General features: G+C 38.2%; 1 protein-coding gene across 4 annotated transcripts in view; it reads left to right on the top strand.

Annotated features, from left to right (window-relative positions):
- Window positions 1-21,471, top strand: part of CHRM3 (cholinergic receptor muscarinic 3) — a 277,465-nt gene that overhangs the window by 38,865 nt on the left and 217,129 nt on the right. The window contains exon 1 of one of the 4 annotated variants that reach the window (XM_065680193.1): window positions 13,875-13,938. The exons of the other annotated variants lie outside the window; for them this stretch is intronic. The gene's annotated coding sequence lies outside the window, so the exon portion shown is untranslated. Of the gene's footprint in view, window positions 1-13,874; window positions 13,939-21,471 lie in introns of those variants that run through there. 4 annotated transcript variants of the gene reach the window in all.

Genomic DNA, 21,471 nt, shown 5'->3' with positions numbered 1-21,471 from the left:
AGAAACTTTGAGTTTGGATAAACTCTGAGGAGTTGTTTGAAGTGAAGTTTCCTTAACAAATGCTTATTTTACCTTCTGTTTTCTTATACTTGCTTTTGGGATAGGGTTTAGATGGCAGAACAGTCTATCCTTTGATTCTGAAAACCGTATGTGGGTGACTTGAAACATTATTTTCCTTATCTAGAGAGAGTAAATCTTGGGGTGGGGGGGAATAAAAAGAAAGAAAATCTTTGTGAGGAAAGGTAGAAAACATGTGAAAGCAGTAGGCTCATTTCAGTGTTAGCCTGATGACTTTTGTGTCCCAGAAATCTGCAGCAGTGAGGTGCAGCATGTGCAGATGTGGTCCTTGCTCCTGGCACACAGTCACTGGGAATTCTGGTATGTAGGTTGAAGAGGGAAAGCTGTAGTGACTTTTCTTTTTTTCCTGAATCCACTTATCTCCCTGTTGTGTCAGTAAAGTTGCAAGTATAAACAAGACTTCAACATAGAAAAATGTAAATTAGTTTTCATTAATACATTCAAGGAAATATTTTAATAGATTGTCTTTGAAAATTCAAATGGAAATCACATCTTGCTAAAATTCTGAGCCTCCTTGTTCCAGTGTGATGTTGAGAATGTACTTCTGCTCTTGGCAGAAGTTTTTTGGTCTTTCGCATGTTCAGACCTCCATGGTCTGGTCTTGTGTGGCTCACTTAAAATGCAGCTGGTATTAATGGAGGGGTCCTTGTTTATTTTCAGCTGAAGCTGGATAGTGTTGTGAATTATTGGCTTTGCCTGGAAAATGGTAGCTTATATATTTCCATTTGCTTTGATCTGGTTCAAGTGTCTTGACCTTTCTGATGCCACAGGTTTTATCACTGCTCAAAACCAGGCTGTGCATGTGTTAAAGGTCTAGGAGTCATTCTTCTTGTGTTTTCTTGATGGCTCACCTGGCATTTAACACAGTGCTTGTCCCCATGCATGGTCACCTCAGTTGTGATGCAGAATAGCTTGCAGGACTGTGCAATGAACTATAATAAGGCATGGCTGGAGGCTAAGAATAGACCTTTTTATATAGCAATTTCCAGCCTCCATCACTTCCCTGCTCTGGATCACTGCTTGCACCCCTGGCCCTGGACAGCTGAATGGGTGTGAGTGCTGTGGTGGCTGAGCGGCAGGCTTGGATTGGGTTGTGCCTCTGCTGCTGCTGGGGAAAGGGCTATGCAGCCAGCATATGGAAACACAGACACTAGGTATTGTGTACCACAGGGAATTGAGCAAAGAAATACTATTGTATTTCTGAATGGAGTTTCCAAGCTGTGTGTATATGTTAACTCTGTATGATCAACAACTGTATTTTTAAAAGTTGTCATTTTAGTCATTTGTAGAAAATTGAAATGTCACAGTGTGGAGCCTTGCGTTTTCTGTGACTTTGAGTATGTTCCAACACCATCCCATGTAACCAAGCAATTATTTTTGCCTTTCACAATTGTATTTTCTATTCTTTCAGTGAAGATTTCTGTACTTCAGAAAACAGGAGACCATGGGAGTCAGACCAACAACAGACCAAGGTGTGAAACCCAAACAAAATTAATGGAATAGAATAGAATAACATGGGTTGAAAAGGACTTTAAGATCATAAAGTTCCAACCCCCCTGCCATGGGCAGGGACACCTCTCTCTAAACCATGTCACTCAAGGCTCTGTCCAGCCTGGCCTTGAACACTGCCAGGGATGGAGCATTCACAACTTCCTTGGGCAACCTAGGAAAAAAATCTCTTCCTCGTCCTCCTCCTTTTCCTGCTTTGTTAAACTGAAACCCTTGCAATTATTAGGGAACACAGCCTAGGTAAACTTGACATTATAACTCGCAGGCTGAGAAGTCACTTGTGAAGACATACCTCAAAGGGGGTCAGTTAATCTTTGATTATGGTAGACAATGCTTGTAAATTTATTGATTCAATCTGTTAGCCAAATTACTAGTAAACAGAATAGCACATACTGAAGTCTGAGTGGCAAGTTTTGTCACTTTAAAGTTTTTGATGGCATTTAATGTTAATTGTAAAAAGAAAAAGCTAAATCCTCACTTGTACTGCATTCTAAAGGAAGAACATCCTTATGGCTTTTCTTTTTACCTTTTTGCAATGAATCTGATCCTTCATTTATTGGCTGAATGAAAACCAATTGTGTAATTTTAATAGCTGTTCACAAGCAGCCTGGACAGCATAGCTGCTGCTTATTTATACTTGTTGCTTTCATTTCAGTTCTTTATGGTGATTACTTTTCCCCTAAAATTCATAATGATAAACCTAATAAAAAGTTAGTTTGTTGTTTTTTGGTTTTGGTTTTTTTTACTATTTTATCACTAGAAGTTTAGAGATGGGCAGAGTAGTGCTTATGTATATGGGGAAGAAAAGGAGCACAGGTACTAAACTGAACAAAATCAGGACTGACTGCCAACAAAGATGTTTTTGTTAATCTTTTTTAATACCTGTATAAATCTAACAATTAAAAAAAGGGTACACTAAAGAGCTGGAATATATGTTAGTTAATTTACATTGCCTCAGTACGTATCAAAGTTTTACTTTGTAGTAATAGAAGATATTGGACAATGGCTGTATAAGCAGCCTAAGCAAAGAGGAGAGCTTCTCTATGCCTGTATTATCTGTTAGTTTCTAATTATAATAAAATTAACAAAATCAGTAATATAGCAACATTTGAGTTACTGAATTTTCTCTTTGTTGATTAAGGGAATTGAAAATGATGGCCCTGTTTGACATCAGTTTGAGTCAATTTTAGCTAATTTCATTTCAGTGGTTGAAAATAGTTTAAGACAATTCCATGTTTTCCTTGAAGTGTTCTTTTTTCTTGTTGCTTTTTCCTGCCTTCATGCTCTTGAGAGCTTTTTAATTGTTTCCACTACAAAAATTATACCTGAACATTTCTGCCACTTTTTTTATTGATAAATTTCAACTTTGGTAGAACATGTAGATTCAAAAATAAAAATCAGTTTCAGCCTAACCTAATCCAAAATAGTTACTTCTTTGAATATGTCCAGAGAACTTTATTATAGTTTAACAAAACATTTGATTATGGTTTTATGAGATTTATTTCAACTTCCTTGATCTGCATTTTCCATAAAAGAATGTTGCTTGATTTCAGTTAATTTTCAACAGCAGCTACTTCTGAACTTAATTTTCAGCTAGTTTATCAAATGGAAATGAAACAATTTATCTGAAATGTCAAGGAATATTTATTATTTCAATCAGAGAATTCAGGTTATTTATATATTTCTAAACTGTCTTATTTCTGCTATACAATTTCATGGGGTTTTTTTTCAACATACAAAAATGTTACCACATTAGAGTTAGGAACACTAATGATTTATTTATAATTTTACCATGGCTTTCTAGCTAATTTCTTTTCTAACATTTATTTTCCTGGGAGCTGTTTTTTTAACATATGTTAACTGTTTCTTCAATGATTTTGCTCTTCCTTTAACAATTGGTAATGCCTTAGTTCTTAAAAGTTGTTCACATACATGTTTTACTGTTCCTAAGGAGAAAAAGCTGTGCAAACAATATCCATTGTTAGTAAATCTTGGCTTTTGTGTATCCTGAAAACCACAAAAAATTAGTGTGTGCAACTCATTGGTTCTCTCAAGGAAAGGATTCTTGGACTTGCTTAACAGCTCTGTCCAGCTGTTGCTTTTCAAACCTTTGCTGCTGTTTATCCTTTAGCAAGGCTGCTTGGACTGTTTGTTAGGTGATGCTGAAAGTGATCGTTGCACCAGTGGGGTTCATTGCTTGTCTGAAAACAGAGAAGCCAGGCAGCAGCAAACTTTTAAAATCCATTTCTTTTCTAGAATAGGGGGCTCATGGAGCTTCTTCTCAAAGCATGGTGCAGCCTGACCCCTGAAATGCTTTGCCTTTACCTTCTCCCTGAAGTCACTTTCAGTTTCTCTTTTGGCATTGTTTATACAGATAATTTTTAAGTGAGTAATTCCATTAGCTGTGGTAGGCTAACACGAACATGTAAAGCTAGACATACTTGAATACTTTATTGAATCAGGGACCAGATTTTTCATGATCTTCTCTTTATTTTTAACCTGAACGAGTGGGTCAGTCCCAGGAACCAGATGTCTTTCAGAGCTCTGCACTTTGTCAGTTGTGGTCAGCCCATACTTTTTTTTTTTAACCAACATTTATTTGATGTTCTTTCTTCCAGTCCACAGAAAATAATGAGATTCGTACTGTGTTAACAGCTCTTTTAAAGAAGGCATAAGTAATAAACCTGCTGAATGAACAATAGTTGTTCTCAGCAGTATAGCTTTGGGAAGTTACAGAGCAATTTTAAATTTCCCTGGAGATAAAGACATCTAATTGTGAGGCTCTTCTTTGTAGGTGCACTTGCATAGTGTGGTTAAATTACGATAAGGAAGGAAGGTATTTAACATGACTGCAATATGTTGTGCATGCCAGGGCTCCTCGCATTGCTGGGAAATGACATTAGGCTGAGTTATTTGTAAAAAGTATTGAAGAAACTTTTTAAGCTTGGAGAGTGGAAAATTCTTAGTGTATTTCCTTGGCCAAGGAGGTGTCTAAATTGTTTATAACTGAGAAATGTCCTATACATGGCATTATTTCCAATATTATGCAAATTACATGCTTCCTTTCATACTTTTCCAGAAACTGTCAGGTTTTCTATTAGCTTGTTAGAGTTTTGAGGAGGCATAAGTGTATCCTGGAATGACGTACATGTTTTCATTTGCTAGGTGTTACATGAGGCTTATACCCTGTTAGCATTCAGCATACAATCATTTGAAATTATTCTTAATATTTATGGTTTTATGTATCAGGTTGGTTAGAAGCTGTTAAGAGTGAATTAATTGCCTGACTTGTGTAACATTAGGTTCCATTAAAGCTGCCACAGGAAACATAGCCACAATGTTTGTATTTAGAAAAGGAAACATTCACTTTTTTTGTGAATGTTCTTTATTTGAAGTTAGAACTTTTTTTGAAGTGAGTACAAAAATTGATTAATCTACAGTGGTGCAGTAGCCAGTGGTCCACTTCTAGTCTTTAATGTGTTTATTTTCACAGTGCTATTGGGAGATCACAAATCCCAGTAGGACTCCAGCTGTAACATGGATTTGAGTTATAGAGAACATGGCAAAAACTTAAAGATTCATAGGTGCTTAAAACCTATCTCAAGAGATAAATACCTTTGAAATCAAGAGCTGCCTCATCAAGAACTACCATTTTATAATGCTTTATTGTTTTCTCCTTCTCAGTTGTTAAGTGGCAAAAAATTAAGACAAAAGTCTTAAGTTGATAGAGCAAGTTGGAAAAGAAAGAGCAAAGAAATGGAAACTTCTGAATACCTACTAGGACTAATTGCAGGGTATTTTCTGAATTCAAGCTTGTAAGCAATTCAGTGAAGTTGTGATGCTTCTTATATTGTATTAGTTCTTAATTGAGATATGTTTTTATTCCAGGTCTTAATAAAACCAAGGCTGCAGTGGTAATATACTTAAGTATATAAGCCTATAATCTTACAAGTCTGACAAAATTTGTGTTCCAAAAGCTCATATTGAGTAATCTTTAATTGTATTCCAATTATTTCCATTACAACTCTTGATTAATTTTTCACTGTTTCTGTTGTTGTCTGGCAAATTCATAATACCTGTAATTTTTTTGTTCAGTCATTTGCGTGGTTCAATATTTGTGCAGTAGCTTTTCTCTTATTCCCTTTCTGAGTGCGTGCCATTAGTTCACAAAATGTTATGATATGTTCTTGCTTTATGTATAACCTATGCAATTTTTGTTTGTATTTGAAATTCTAATAACCTTGTAATTGTCCTTTTTGTTGTCATTTGGGACTTTTGCTGAAAGAATATATTCATATACTGAATTTTCTGTTTTTAAAATTCATGTCCAAATCCATTATGAGGCAGAATTAAAATGATTTGGCAGTTTTAGTCTTTTCTTGATTTTTTTGTCCCATCATAATGCATGATGCAGAATAATTTTCCTTTCTGCTTCAGTTGGTTTGAGTGTCAGGGATACTGCAGATCAAAGCTGAAGTACATAAAAGCTTGCTCAGCACTTCACTACCATTAGCCATACCACATTAAATTTGTCTTAATATATTTCATGAGATCACTTAAAGTAAAAAGGAAACATTAAGCTAAACTCTTCATGAGCAGAAGTACAGGCATAAATCATCCCATTTTTATGCCATCATATAAATACCCGAAACTATGAAAAACAGCATTTTCACCAACCTTTTCTGTTTCCAATAAGTATTAATCTTTTTGGACTGGATCCTTCCATTATAACATTAAACTTGATAACTCATTTTGGTCCTTACATGGCCTGTTAATGCTTACATTGTTTCACATTTGCTCATGTTATTCAGGACTTAGATTATGAATGTAAAATATAGATACATTCTTACAATATAAGCTATACTTAACATTACTGAATCTGCTTGGCAATGCAGGAGTCTTGTTTGAATGCCATCATTTGGTTAAATATAAAATGATTACTCTGTGTTAGAAATTCACTTAGCTTTACAGCTTTATTATACACTTCTTTGTAACGACCCAGTTAATTGTGGCTTGAGTTACTTGAAGTCACAAAGCAAAACAGATCAACCTTTTGTCAGTGAGTAATCCTGGTGCTTTCTTGCTGTTGTACTGTACTTAAAACGTCTTCTAGTGATGTGAAATATAATTATGGGTATCAGGAAATGTTGATGCCCACTTCAATTGTTAATGATGATCAAAGTTTTGATAATATTCATATAAGAGACAAATTAACGAACCAAAAAGGTAGATGGCATCCTCTGGGTCCTTCCTGGAAGAGCAGCTGATTCCTGTTCCCACATATGGTAAGCTAATCACTAGAGGAGGAAATGTTATAAACAGTGTGACAATGTAAATTGCACCACTTGTCTTCCTAGTTAAAATGCACAGGATGGAAGTGACACCTGTGCAGAGGACACACTTTTAAAAGCCTCTCTGTTTTATCTCAGGTGGCAGCATCAGATCAGGGGGGGTTCACTCTTGCCTGTATGTTTTCTTTAGCTTCTGTGCCCTGCCATTTTTCAGCCCACCTGATTTATCCCTCTTGGTCATATGGGCTACAGTCCCTGACTTCTCATGCCTTTCTCCCTCTTCTGTTTGAAGTGTGGATTTGGGATTGTTTTTTTTGGGGGGAGGCATTGCATTAGGACTTTTCCCCCCATCCCTAGTAAATCTGGGAGACTGCCCATGCAATTTCAGTGGTAGTAAAGCACTGTTGTATCTTCTCCTGTGATGTAAGCTACTAAAGATTTTTATTACTGTTACATCTCAAATTATGCTTTTGTTGATCCAAATAGGTATATTTGTAGGACTAAATAGAAATTACATGTGATTTTCTCCACAATGAAATTTAATCAGTGGCAAATATGTTTCTCTGACAAAGGTCAGTGCCATAAGAAGAATGATCTAAATGGATGACTGTAGGTGGTTATCAATGTTATGGTCATTATTATAGTATGAGTCAAGAAGAGTGGTGTTAAATGGCTTTCTGGTCATTAACTTTATTTTCTGATTGTATTTTTCTCATATGACTAAATGGGGTGTTTGAGTGGCCTGAACCATGACTGGCAACCTTAACCTTTCATTATCAAGACTTTCAACAGTTTATTTCTTTGCTGATTTTGCTTTCAATAAGAAAGAAAAATATTCATATTAGCATTGAAGTTGGCAGCTATGATTATTGTTTTAACTTAGTGTGTCTAAGAACAAGTAAAGGGTAACCTGTGACTCAGTAACTCATTTCTTTTATAATAAAAGGGGATTTATGGTCATTCATGGGATTATGGGGAATATTTTATGATAGAGCTGATCAGAAAGCAAATCACTAATTCTGTGCAGACTGTATTTTAAATACACATCTATTATTCTAACATTATGCAAAGAAAGAAGTCCTATTGTGTGCCATGCAGTTGATTCTTTTCGTTTCCCCCATCTACAACCAACCTCTTGTCTCTTTAAGGAAGCCATTGATAATTTAGAAAAGCTTTTATAAAGGTAATGTGAGTAACTGCCTTTTGGGTTACAAAAAAAGCAGCAGAAAAGGAAGGATGTGTTAAGAAAACTGCCACAGATTAAGTAATTGTTGTCTTTTTATAAAATAATTCTGTAACATGGGCTTGGTTCCTTCCTCTCCCTGAAAGATACTTCCTCCCTAGGATAGTTCAGTGACTGTGAGGCTGTAGGAAATTTAGGTGTTTTTAAAAGCTGATTACAATTGGCTGTCCTCTTAATTTCTGCAGGTCATACTGTTCCCATTACTGCACCCTTTGCAAAGCTGGTGGGGGAGGGTTTTGGGTACACAAGTGGGAGGACTGGTTCCAAGGACATTTGGGCAGGTGTCTCTTGTCTTCCATGAGTGGAGCCTGGATGCTCACAGACAGCCGAGTCCTCATCCCTCCTCCCAGCTGTCAGCACACATGTTAAAGGAGAGGTGTGCAGGTGGTTGGCAGGCAGCTCCTCTCCAGTTCCTTCCACCCCATGACCACTTTGCATGCCCCTCCAGATCCCTTTCCCTCCCTTCCCCCCCTCCCCCTTTTTCCTCTCACTGCTTTCAGCCCTTTAATCTTTTCTTCTTATCTGTCCGAGTTTGCAGGTTTTCAGTTTGCCTTTTGTTTGAATTATTTTTTTTTTTCCCCATTCGGAGGACTGCTTGGTTTTAATTATAGTCTGGCTTAGTGTTCAGCCAGACCCAAGTTCAGTTTTCTGGCTGCTAGGGGTTCCTGACAACCCTAGCAGAGGTAGGGCTGACAGAGTGCCTGTTCCCTGTTCCCCTGTCTGCAAGCCTGCAGGTCATCTTTGTGGGCTGGGGATCAGCCCTGCTCCTGCCTGGAGGTCAGTGTTTTTCAGATCCTAGGGCTTACACACTGAGTTTGCTTTAAAGGTGTTCAAAGTCAGGGCTGCATTCCCGAGTTTGTGCATTTGAAAGATATAACCTGTATTTGTCAATCTTAAGAAATGCTGCTTGGTTTGCAGGGCTATGTTTTGGTAATAAACAACCTCATACTCAAAACACTGGAGCTCCCTTGCATTCCAGTGAGACAGGATAGGTATCTCTGCAGAGTGACTAAATATTATGGGTTTTGAGCATCTGAGTCCATGGGAGGGACTTGCTGTAAACCATAGAGATGAATTCATCTAGCGTTCAAAGTTGAGAAAAAGTATCCCTAGTTAGGCAGGTACCCTAAATTATTACTACTATTGTTATTGTTTAGAATAAATTATTACACATTCTCAGTTGAAACCTGCAGTTTCAGAATTGTGGTGGCAACATCACTGCAGTAAATAATGCCTAGGAAAGAATGGCCCAAGTGATAAAGGCAACTGATTGTCAGAAACTTACAAAGAAGGGAAGAAAAAAAAAAAGGAAACATACTATTTAGACTAAAATAATATAAATGTGGACTGCAGCTTGTGGATACATTCCTTCAGACAGCTGGGGCGGACACAGTATTTTGTTCTGAAAGGGTAAGAATTGCGGCAGTAAGAACTGCCAGAAATGGGAACACTTACATTTTCTTTTCCCCAGAAAAAGAGAAAGCTAAACTCTTCTTGCTCTCCTGGTCAAATGGTTTTCTTTTACTTCAAACTGTATTTTTAACATATAAATGATGATAGAATGCATAAAATATTTATGTATAATACCAGAACTGATTGCCTCATTTTAAGAATTTTCACCACTAAGAGATGTATGTGATAATCCACAATGGATTTAAATGCATGAATCTGTGCCATCCTGTAAGTGTATATAGTATGTGAAATCAGATGCAAATATGATATGCATTTCAGCATTTGTAACTGTTAGAATGCTGTATGGGCATATATGAAAATGAAGTTAGGTCAGAAGTATTATGGTATTAGTAGAAACTGTCTGTGAGCTTAAGTCTGAACGTAGACACATTAATCATTTGTGGTTTCTTATTCTGTGCACATTGCACATGAAGAGACTGGGCTTGAAGTTATATTTCACCTACACTGTCTGTAATAACATTATTTGCATTCCCTTCATCAAGGGACTTACTTCAGAAAATGTTAGTTCTTAGATGTTTTTTCAAAGCATGCTGATCGCTCTTTGTTCTGAAAATACAAATGGACGTGGTGCTTTATTTTTGGTTGGGTTTTGTTTTAGGTTTTTTTTGGTTTTTTAAGACAAGAAATTGAAGAATTGTTACTCAAAACCAGGTTCTTCGTGTTTTTTTCATCCACAACAATAAACACCAATATTTAAATATACTGCGTCTCTTTATTTAATCTTCCTTTTTTAGTTCTACCCCCCCCCCCCCACCCCTTCTCAAATGTGTGAAGTGTCCTTTTGCTAGGAAAGGGATAATGGTTGTCTCATTTTACCCTAGGACCATCCACATCGTTACGTCTTAAAAAACACCTTTCACTTTGAACAGTTTATTTTGTGTGGTGTTTCTTCCCTCCCCACCAATCTCATTTACTTTTTAGCTGTCCTTTAGCAGTGATGCTGAGACTAGTACTTTGGTGGAGGGGGGTGGGGGGCTGGGGGAGTGGTTGGGGCACGTATAGCCATTATTATACTTTTGGCTGGTGTTTCAATCTCTTGTTCTGGCCACCAAAGAGATTGGAGTTTATACTTGAAGAAAATCTTGTCAAAATGGAAACATTCTTGCCAAACATCCATGCTAACAAATGGGTGGTTTTTGTTAGAAAGACTTTAACTTATGATTGTCAGCTCTCTTTTTTATTCTTACTTCTGTGTCTTCGAGTGCTGTAGAAAGGAGTGGCACAATACTATAAGGAGTTGATTTACCTTTTGTTTCGCTTCTAAGATCATAGTCAGTATCTTGGCATATAAATGTAGCTGAATTTCATTTGCAAGGTGGGTATATGGTCAAGGAAAGATGTAATGCACTCTGTAAAGTGTGTGATGCAATTTTCAGTTTTATTGTGCGTCAGCTTCACCATTTCCAAAGGTTTTATCTTCCAAATACTTTTTTGAAAGAGGTTTATCTGACTCAACTATATTTATCTCCAAACTTGTCTAAGTTATGTAATTTAATCAGATGATACTCAACTTTTCTTAGGTTTCTTTCTTGTACAAGTTAACTTTGTCTTCATTTTTTAAATCAAATGACAGGAAGAAGTAAAATCTCTGGGGAAGATGGTTTCCAAACGCCGTTTGGTACTTTTACTTCAAATTCTTAGTTAAGATACTCTCTGAGGGTTTTTTTTGTTTTAGTATGTTGACATTTTAGGGAGAAAAAACTCCACAAAAAGGGTTGCCTCGTTGCAGTTTGCTAGCACACCCCTAACAACTGTGAAACTGTGGGCTGTTCAAAAGAAAACCTGTGAGAAGTGCCATGTGCTGAATGAGGAGCTGAGTGAACTCTGTCTCATCCTCCATCTGGAGCAGCAGCATCTTGCTAAACCAGTCAGTGCCTATAAACTGGCCGTCTCTCAGGGGGGACGGCCTGAAATAAGCTACTTTGTATTCTGCTGGGAGCTGGAGAAGGGGGAAGGAGCTGGGGGCCTGGCTGCTTTTCCTTCCTCAGCTGCTTCCTGCAAGAGTTCAAAACTTTCTGTTCTAGTATATGCAAAGTGTCCTTGCCAGCCCACTCATGTGAAACACAAATGTGCAAACAGTAATCCTGAAAATAGTACTTCTGCTTCTGCGCAGTAGGGTTTTTTTGGTTTAAGAAACTTCTACTTTCTCTTTGTGCTTCTCTGTAGTACTGTGCACAGTGACACAGACTTCTGCGAGTTAAAAATAGGCAATGGCCCCCTCATGTTCTACTTCATTTCATAGAATCATAGAATAGCTAGGGTTGGAAAGGACCTTAAGATCATCTAGTTCCAACCCCCCTGCCATGGGCAGGGACACCTCACACTAAGTCTTGAACATCGCCAGGGATGGAGCAGTCACAGCTTCCTTGGGCAACCCATTCTAGTGCCTCACCACCCTAACAGGAAAGAATTTCTTCCTTATATCCAATCTAAACTTCCCCTGATTAAGTTTGAACCCATTAGCCCTTGTTCTATCACTACAGTCCCTAATGAAGAGTCCCTCCCCAGCATCCCTATAGGCCCCCTTCAGGTACTGGAAGGCTGCTATGAGGTCTCCACGCAGCCTTCTCTTCTCCAGGCTGAACAGCTCCAACTTTCTCAGCCTGTCTTCACACGGGAGGTGCTCCAGTCCCCTGATCATCCTCGTGGCCCTCCTCTGGACTTGTTCCAGCAGTTCCATGTCTTTTTTTATGTTGAGGACACCAGAACTGCACACAATACTCCAGGTGAGGTCTCACAAGAGCAGAGTAGAGAGGCAGGATCACCTCCTTCGACCTGCTGGTCACGCTCCTTTTGATGCAGCCCAGGATATGGTTGGCTTTCTGGGCTGTGAGCGCACACTGAAGCCGGCTCATGTTCAGTTTCTCATCGACCAACACCCTCAAGTCCTTCTTCGCAGGGCCGCTCTGAATCTCTTCTTTGCCCAATCTGTAGCTGTGCCTGGGACTGCTCCGACCCAGGTGTAGGACCTTGCACTTGTCATGGTTAAACTTCATGAGGTTGGTATCCGCCCACCTCACAAGCGTGTCAAGGTCCCTTCCCTCCAGCGTATCAACCGAGCCACACAGCCTGGTGTCATCGGCAAACTTGCTGAGGGCGCACTCAATCCAGTGTCCATGTCAGTGACAAAGATGTTGAACAAGACCGGTCCCAACACTGATCCCTGAGGGACACCACTCGTTACCAGTCTCCGGCTGGACATTGAGCCATTGACCACCACACTTTGTGTACAGCTGTCCAGCCAGTTCTTTATCCACCGAGTGGTCCACCTATCAAACCGACGTCTCTTCAATTTAGAGACAATGATGTCATGTGGCACAGTGTTGAATGCTTTGCACAAGTCCAGGTAGATGACATCAACTGCTCTACCCCTGTCCATCAGTTCTGTAGCCCCATCATAGAAGGCCACCAAATGGGCCAGGCAGGATTTCCCCTTAGTGAAGCCATGCTGGCTGTCACCAAGCACCTTGTTGTTTTTCATGTGCCTTAGCATGCCTTCCAGGAGAATGTGCTCCAAGCTTTTGCCAGGCACAGAGGTGAGACTGACTGCTCTGTATGTCCCTGGGTCATCCATTTTGCCCTTCTTGAAAATGGGGGTTATATTTCCCCTTTTCCAGTCTTCAGGAACTTCACCTGACTGCCATGATTTTTCAAATATGATGGCCAGTGGCTTAGCAACTTCATTTTCCAGATGCTTCAGGACCCGTGGATGGATTTCATCAGGTCCCATGGACTTGTACACGTTCAGGTTCTTAATTTGTATGTAATGCCTCATGAATTTAATTTCATAGTGAAATTTCATTCCAATTATGACTTGAGAACACTTTTCTTCTTTGTCTTTCATCTTAATACTTCTTCCTAGCTTTGATATAATATTTAATTCTGTGATTTTATTATTTAATACCCAAAATCATGCTGGACTGTAGTTTCTGAAAAGCCCACTGTATGGACATGCACCCTTTTTAAAGCCGGTTAGAAATTTGCTGAAAACAAGTAAACAGCAAATACCTTTTGAAGGTGGAAATTGAGCCTAAAAAAATTATTTGAAATACCCAGGTTGAGTGAAGTTTGCTAGTTAGAAGGAAGGAGGCTGATGAGAACCCAACAGTGTCAGTATCTGTGGCATTCTTCAGGCAGACAAAAGCACAGCTTAGGGGAAAAATAAAAAGGGGAGGGGCTGGGAGGGAGGGGAAGAAGCATACATAATTTTATCATTGAATATTCATTAATGACGAAGAGAAAAAGAAACTGCCGTTTCTCACTCCTTGCTCCTTCTTCCTCAGAAATACCATAAAACCAGTGAGAAATTCACAGTTCTGATTCCACAGACCTGGGTCCTACACAGTAAGTAGCTCAAGTGACACTAAGAGTTTAATTTTGTATATGTAAAGCAACTCTCACATGAAAAAGAAGATAGATGTGAGCACTGTTGAAGATTAGCATTTGTCATTGAGCCCTACTCCTGAAAGCAGTATTTGCCTGATCCCTCTGGGATCAACGGCATGTGCCATCTTAAAGCAGTGGCAGAATACCAGTTTAGTTCTATGTTTCTCCAATCCACAGCATGATGTCCAGGAGGAGTTATGGTTACAGCTAGCTGAATTTAATTCATAAAGTTACTGTGTATCAGATCAGATCAGCGTTCATTGTGAATAAGTTCCTTGCTTCTGGAAAATGTCAGCAAATGTTAATTTTTCTGTTTATCTTTTTTGTCTTGGTTGTATTTAGGACATTAGGAATAAAGAAAAATGTAATATACAGTGGCACCTTAGAATATAGCCACAGGAAGACACATCTGACTTTCTCAAAGTCAGGTAGTAAAAATACTGTTGTTATTGTCCTCTTCCCTCAAAGATTACTTTTCTGCAATGCTTCTGTTACATTCATATGCACTGCTTTCTGCCAGGTGCAAATAATTGAGTTAACCTTGGCTAAGCAGGGTAGCCTTGTCAGATGTGTGTTCTTCTCAGATCAAGTGCTGCTGCTCAGCAGTGCTAATGAGGAGTGTTGCACTAATACTGACTAAACTGCCTTTTTCGCATTAGTGACATGGCACTTTGGATTTAACTCAGTTTTGGTGAGTTTGGACCTTTGGATTTCTGTACAGTTCAGGATATTTTCCACTTACCATTTTGTGATAAATAAACATTCAAAATCATGTTCTCTCTTTTTCTTTTTTTTTTTTTTTTTTGTATCATTAGGGGTATGCCTGTATACATTGGTGAGTTTGTGAAAGATGCAACAGTAATGTGTGCCTGAAAGTAAACTAAACAAAACCCCCTTAGTATTTATATCTTTACTAGGTTTCTTCTTTTGTGTTTCTTGCTATCTACTTGAAATCCCAACATAGAATGTTATCTTTCTAACCAGTATGAGAAACAGCTGAGGGGCTGTCAGTCAAATGAGATTTCTTCATCTGATAGAAGAGATTGACAAGGAACATTCAAATAGTAGTTCTACATGTTACGTCTTCTAGGAAATGTGTTGTTATGTATTTCACTGGATGAAGATACAACATTTTTTGACATTGTATGGAATTATTAATATATTTATGTTGTGCTCGTCCTGGAGTTGTGATCTAGGTCCTGAGCCAAGAGATCAAAGACTAGCCCTATCCTCCTCAGGATGATCCACAACACTGTGAAAGGTTAACTCGTATTTTATGTGGTTGTAGGTCAACTTCCTTAGAAAAGCAGACTAAAAAGTTGAACTTTGGTTTGTTTTTGGTTTTGTTTTTCTTTTAAATTCTAGATTTGTTTCAATGTTTCAGTAGTTTGCTATAGTTGTAAATATTTCTGTGCAGATGCAAAGTCAGTTCTTTCAAGATTCTGAGTTGTATTTTAGGTTTATCCAGAACTTCAGCTGAGAAACCCATCTTTTCCTTCTCAAAATTTGTTTTGCTTTAGACCTTAACATTTAGAAAAGTTGCTAGACATTTCTTGCTGGTGAGATTTGACGTGTTGTAGCTCAGGAAAACACGTTCAGGACTTATTTACCCAGTAATCTTCTGTTCAGGTACTGAAAAAGTTCTCTACTTAAATATTAGCATGTGGCTTATTTATGTACTACGTGACAACACTGTGGTGCCGTAAGGTGGCATTGTATGTGTGGCAATTAGCAGCATATCTCTTAGAACTGGCATGTGCTTCAGACAATGTCGGCTGCCTAATAATGGCTTTTCAGCATGCCTGTTGGAGGGATTGTAATCAGGTGCTCCGATAATTTTCATGTGCTGTCAAATTGCAGAGTCAGAGAATCCTTTTTCTTGGAATTTCCTTCTCTGTCATGGTCCAAAGTGGTTCATAGCAGCCTCTCTGAAGGAACAGAGGGAATTACTACTGACTGTTCGTATTATGGCATTGTAGTGGGCAAGGGACACCTTCTGAATGTGAAGCAAAATATAAGCTAGGTAAACTGGAGACATTAGGAAAGGATATTTTACATGTCTTTTCAATGTAGTGAAGAGTGAGCAAGAGTATATTCTAGCTGGACAGCAATTAGAAGTAAAAAGGAGACTAAAAGCAAGATAGTTATTTTCCTAAAAGGAGTAGGGTGGCTTGGTAACGCACATTCTCATACTACAAAATCATTCATCCTAAAGATTGTCTGGGGGAAGTGTCGATAACTGTTGTGCTGTGTGTGCAGGGGCCTAGTAACAGTACTCTCTCATCATCCACCGGGAAGGTATAATGATGAAGACCCTTGTAGCTTAATCCAAGCCATAAAAAGGGTGGTAGATCATAAGCCTGTCTTTCCAAATGCTGTATTAAGGGCACACTAATTTGTGGCATGTAGCATTATCTAACGGTTCTGCTCATAAATGCAAATCTTTATTATGGTTTCAGTAGCTTCATCATTTCAGACACGAGCTTCTGCCTCTCTTTGATGCAGCCAGATAATTTAAATTATGCCATTAGAAGGAGAAAATGTCTTCATGCCAAAACCTCTTGCCAATCAGCATCTCTTATATCACCCTTCTACTTTACTGCTGTTCTGCATGACATTTCTGTATGCATTTCTGCTGAATCTCTTCTATCTTTGTAATGGCTTAGCACTTAATTAAACTAGCTGGCTGCAGAGAAACAGAACCATCAATGATGGATAGCATCTATACTTAAAAATATTTTTACCGTAGCTCACTAAAGCAGCTACTTAAGATCATGTTAAGTGTAAGGGGAATGTGGGTGGGAAGGACTGTGGAAACTGTTGGCTAACAGGATGGAATGAAATTGTTATACCTCTTCAGAGGAGAACAGTTCCTGTAAAGACTATCATTTGGGACAATTTAGGGAATCTTTGCAATGGATTTCTTTTGGAGAGGGAAGGAGAAATTCTTGAATAACTCTAAGCAGACGTATATTATTAAAAGGGCCAAAGTGCTGAAATACCCAATTGAATCAGGAAAATGTGATGTTTAAAATCAGGCTTGGCATTGTGTAGTGGATGTACTTTAGCAAGCTTCACCTTCTCGAGGTCAGTTCTGCTGAAGTTAAATTTAGCTTTAGTTCTGCTGTTGTCACATAGAGCAGCATTGCTTGATCAATGCAGAGAGGGCTGGACCAGTGTGGGAGTGACTCTTCAAAACAAAATTCACAGTTCCTTTTGGGTGGCTTTGTTATGGAGCTTTTGTCAAAGGGTTTTTTTTTTTTTTTGCAGCTCTTGTTGTTTGCTTGTGGTTTGGGCTTGGTTTTTGTTTGGTTTTTCTTTTTTATTTTCTTTTTTATATATATATATATGGCAATTAACATCAGAAAACTGGAAAAGTTATGATGTGGAAGGTTCTTCAGTTATTGTGGTATGGTGGATAGTAGGATCTGTGTTATGTGCTCACCTGAGAAAGAGCTGAAGTCCTAAGGATCATCAGATATTGGTAAAATTATTTTAATGAGAGGGAAAGAAAACAGGAAAAAATACTATTTGCAGTGTTTCTATCAATTTTCCTAATGCAGCAGTACTTTATTCCCACATAAGTACTTTTAAAAAGCTCTTCTGTGTTTAAAATAACATTTATTTTTAAAAGAATGTTAAGTATTAGACTTTTGTTAACGCATGGCCTATTTTCCATCTACTTGTTATAGTAAACTACTGTAGTAATACTGTTTAGTGTTTAGCCTTTACTCTGCTTGAATTAATATAACTACTTTGTAAGGCTTGATAATTGAGTCCTTTCTTCCACATTGCAGTTCAGACAAAAATGGTTCATAAATCTTAATGTCATGAATGTGACGGCAATTGTCCATGCGCCAGGACAATTAGGAGTAGTTTATTTTCCAAGGATCTACCCCTGCCTATCCAGTTAAACTCATTCTCTATGGAATTTAAATGGTTCTAGAAGACCTGTATGCCAAAGAAGACAATCTTTTAATTGTTGGTAAGGAAACAGAAAGATCATTGAATTACCACCCTGTTGTTGTCTACAGAAGAGTGCTTTGCTTTGATTAATAGTGTCTAGTTGAGCATTAGTTGCAATATTACCAATTTCGTGAAACAGCAATTTTATCAGGTTGGCAAAGCTGAAAAGATATTATAAAGTTAAGAAAAAAACAAGTTTAAAGGATGGGGCAAACTCATCTACATGCAACTTTGCTGTTTGAACATATTTCCCTGTGGGTGTTTTCAAAGCCAGTGGCCTTGGGGCTGACTTGCTTATGCCTCAGTCTTTGTCAGCTCTGCTTGGGGTTTTTTGTGTGGTTTTTTTTTTTTTTTTAATCTCCTCAAGTAACAATATTTTGGCTTTGCAAAATGAGTTGGCTTAAGGGAATTGGTTATATTTCAAAACTTGTTTAGTAACTAGCAACTTTGCTGAGAATCAAGGCTCTAAGGAGCTGTATTTGAAATTTGGCAGCTTACGTAGACTGACAAATAGTAATTTCCAGATGCTATGCTTCATGGATAGCAGATTGTTTGTTTACATAATTTATAAAATCTAGTAACAGATAAAAAGCCAGAAGCTGCCCATATCCACATTATATATTTGAATATATATAAATTTTGATCTTAAATAAAAATTGAATTTCTAATGACTCCTGGATATTATTCTTGTAATTAGAGATGTGCTTTTGGTCCCAGGCCTTTCCTTGTTCCACAAAAACAGTCATGTGGCAGGATTTGTGGCCTGGTGTTTTCAGGCTTTCTTTTCTGCACAGAGAAGTGGTTTATCGTTAGAAGCCAACGAACACAGTGGCAGGTGTCTAGCTCCTCTTCAAATGTGACTATGAGAAAATAAATAATACAGCTGTATTGAGCCTATGTAAATAAGTTTCTTAAAAGAACAAAAGAACATCTATTGATTCGTGCATGGCTTTAGCAGTTGTCTTTTAATGAAAAAAAATTTTGTTCTGCTTCAGTATTTCACTGCTTTTATTCATCACTGGCTGCATACACAGTAGTGTTTGTTTCTGATCAGTGGTGTGGCTTTAATGCAAATTCCCTGTTGGTCCGTACTTACTGCCTACTTAAGTGCATGCTGCTTCATTACCTGGTTTTGACAAGCATGAACTGGCTTATTCTCAGAGGAAATTAAACTAGAAGTCCCATTTCAGTGGACCAATGGGGTTTATCCTGGTCTCGTTCCTAACTAAGGTAATTACATGATTTGGATTGTAAAATTCCTTGAAACTTTAAATCTGGCTTATCATAATTTTTAAGGCAGGTAGGCAGGTAAAACAGAACGCATAATGAATTGAGCTTCAGAATTTTCTTTTGTCCACTTTTGGTAGTTTGTTTTTAAATTAATTGTTGGGGTGTGTTTTGTTTTGTGAGGTTTTTTGTTGGTTTCTTTTTTTATGTGGGGTTGTTTTTTTTTAATTTCCAGTCTGGCAATTTTATCTTTTGATTCTTACAGCATTTTCCTAGTACTGAGTTTTGAGATATTCTGTCTATGTGGAAAGCAGTTGTAAAGAGAATAAAGTTTTCTTTAATATTCACAGTGGTACAGGCAACTATTTATAATTTATATATATATATATGTAATTACTGGATTGTTGAAACTATTCTAAAGGAAAATTATTTTGCTTCTGCTGATGTATTTTGAAAATTGGAAACTCAGGTTTCAGTTTATAATGGTTCAGAAGTGACAAAGATACTTAATCTTTTTTGTTAGTGATTATTTATAGAGCATATATAAACTTGAAAATTAACTGGTAGGCTAATTGTAGAAGTTAAATGGTAACAAAGTCTTAAAAGAAATCCTTTAAGAAGGTAGAACAGAGGCATCTTTTTCCTTTGATTTATGAAAGCAATTGAAATACTCTGCAGTATTATTCTCAATGCTTATATGTCGTGGTTTAAACCGATCCACACAGCTCGTCCACTCACTCCCCCCCTACTTTCCCTCCCTCTACTCCTGGAGGGACAGAGTGGAGAATGGAAAAGAATGCAACTCCCACGGGTTGAGATAAGAACAGTTTAGTAACTAAGGTATAACACAAACCACTACTGCTACCACCAATAATAATAATGATAAAGGAAGTAACAAGAGGAAAGAATGCGACATCTCAACACCAGCTGACCAATAACTCACACACCCCCCCCCCCCCCCCGCCACCCAGCTGAGCACCGACCGATACCTCGTCCAACCCCGCAGTCCCTAGCCCTTCCGGGTAACTCTCTGTTACATCCTGGGCATGACGTTCTGTGGTATGGAATACCTCTTTGGCTAGTTTGGGTCAGGTGTCCTGTCTCTGCTTCCTCCCGGCTTTCCCTCCTCCCTGGCAGAGCATGAGGCTCAGAAAGTCCTTGGTCAGACTAAAACATTTGTGTTATCAGCTCTGTTCCCAGGCCAAAAGTCAAAAACACAGCGCTGCACCAGCTACTAAGGAGAAAAACAACTGCTACTGCTGAACCCAGGACGTTATATCTAATGGACAATTAATTTAAGCTTATTTAAGAAAGTGCAGGGAAGAAACAAAAGAGTTGAGTTACCATTAAGAGAGCATGTGAAGATCAAGCATGGTGGATCAGAAATGAATCAGCAATTTGCCAGGCAAATGTCTGATAGAATCTACGGCTTTGAAACTTGTGGACCTGACCTGATATAAATGATTGATTATTGCTAGTGCTGGTTGAAAACCAAAAAGATTGCTTTTAAGAAAGCTCTTAAAAAATTGTTGTTTTCTTCCATTGAGGAAACAGAAAATGAAAAGTCTTCATTTTGTGTTGATAGAAGATAGGTGCACTATGTCCCTTTTCCTCCTCCCGTTTGCACAGTCAGGTGCAGTATGCTGGTTGGGGGACCCAACTTCAGTGAAATCCTTGGTCTGTGGAGTGGGTCTCGCTTTTCCCTGCTTTGCAAGCCTATGTTCTTGATATTTAGAGAAACATTCTTTGTGAAAGTACAAATACAGGGATGCTTTCCAGTGAAGAATGTAAGAGTTCAAAAATTTCCTCTTAGCCTTAGTGTTTTAAGTCATGGGCTTCCTGTCCCAGCCCATGTTGGTGTACTTGGTTGTGGTTTACATGAATTACAGATTTCACAGCCTTTTCCAAGTTCCTAGCAGACAAGTATCTACATCAGGAAAAGAAAATGTCTCTTATATCCCTGCTGCACTTTGGATGGAAGAAGCAGTTAGAAACCTTCCACAATTACTGAAGCAGGAGGGGGCATGGCTTTAACACATTTGATGGTCAGAGCTGGTCTGTTAGTATAAAACAAGCTAACACTAGTATGTTTTAGGATGACATGCATTTCTAACATGAAATCCAGGAAAGGAAATAAAGCTAGGTTTTCCAAATAGATTCCAACAACATGTTTGATAGTGATATTAAAAAATAAAAAATGCAGATGTTTTTGGGAGGAGAAACCATTTCTTAAGAAAGGATGTCCAACATAAGGGTCACCTTATTAGAGCAGGTGTGCTCTGTGCAGCAGTGCTCTGT

This window comes from Lathamus discolor, chromosome 5, assembly GCF_037157495.1.
Source record: "Lathamus discolor isolate bLatDis1 chromosome 5, bLatDis1.hap1, whole genome shotgun sequence".
NCBI lineage: Eukaryota > Metazoa > Chordata > Aves > Psittaciformes > Psittacidae > Lathamus > Lathamus discolor.
This window is presented reverse-complemented; position numbering and strand designations above follow the sequence as displayed.